Here is a 1,236-nt window from a genome sequence, read left to right as displayed (position 1 = left end):
AAAAAAAAAAGTTCCCAGGTGCTGCTGCTGCTCTTGGCTGGGGATCACACTTTGAGAACAGATCCCAATAAATAGGCAAAAAAAAAAAAAAAAAAAATTTGAAGTATGACTAGTCCCGTTCAGTTCAGTCGCTCAGTCATGTGCAACTCTTTGTGACCCCATGGACTGCAGCACACAGTAGCTGTGGCTATTTTGAATTCTTGTAGTGCTTAATTTCTCTCGAAACTTTTGGCTTTTATTAAAATCCATGTATATCCATGGAAATGTATCCTGTAATTCAAAATATCTGTCCTTTGTTTGAGGACCAAATGTGGCCATACAGCACACAGGGACATCTCCATCCTACAGTATAAGTGTTAAAGTCATTCATCCATACATGTCATCATCTATACATTCATAGATACAAATACATCCATTTATTTTTATCGCTATACCAACGTACAATTATTACTATTATATTTCATGTCAGCTAACTACTGCAATAGCTTCTTAAATGACTCTCTGAGGTTATCTATGTGAAGCCAGTCTTTTCCAAGTGCAAGTGTCTGATCATGCCACTCGCTTGCATGAAACCCTCCACTGTTCCCCAATCTTCTCAGTGAAAAATCCAGTAGCTTAAACACGGCTTACTTGACATGGCCCCTGTTTACCTTGCAGCCCCATCTCACATCACCCCTCTCCAGCCATAAGTGTTTTACGTAGTCTATCGTGAGGATTTTACAGATGTGGAAACAAGGCAGCGGACAGCCAAGGAATTTGCCGAGAGTCGTGGAGCTACTAAAGTGCGAGAAAAGGGATTTGAAGGCTGGTTGCCTTCCTGGCTGGACAACGACTACCTGGCTGGAAAAGCCTCAGGGAAGAGGTTGCGATTAAGACAGGCGGGTTCCCTGAGCGGGGAAGATCCCCTGGAGAAGGAAATGGCTACCCACTCCAATATTCTTGCCTGGGAAATCCCATGGACAGAGGAACCTGGCGGTCTACACAGTCCATAGGGTCGCAAAGAGTTGGACACGACAGAGCGACTGAACAACAACTAGGCGTTCAGTTCCGTCCTTTGCCCACCAACCCTGTTAAATCCAGGGGGCGACTTCACGTGCGCACAGAATAAAGACGGAAGGGAAAAAAACCTGCTTTCCGGCGCGGGCATCCGTAGAACCGGTTCCATGGAAACAGTGGCCGGGTCCAGGTAGGTAGATCTCGCGGCGCTTGAGCGACGGAAGTGACGTCATCGCCCTG

This window comes from Bison bison, unplaced genomic scaffold (genome assembly GCF_000754665.1).
Source record: "Bison bison bison isolate TAMUID 2011002044 unplaced genomic scaffold, Bison_UMD1.0 scf7180017864180, whole genome shotgun sequence".
In the NCBI taxonomy this organism is placed as follows: domain Eukaryota; kingdom Metazoa; phylum Chordata; class Mammalia; order Artiodactyla; family Bovidae; genus Bison; species Bison bison.
Note: the sequence above shows the minus strand (reverse complement) of the source record.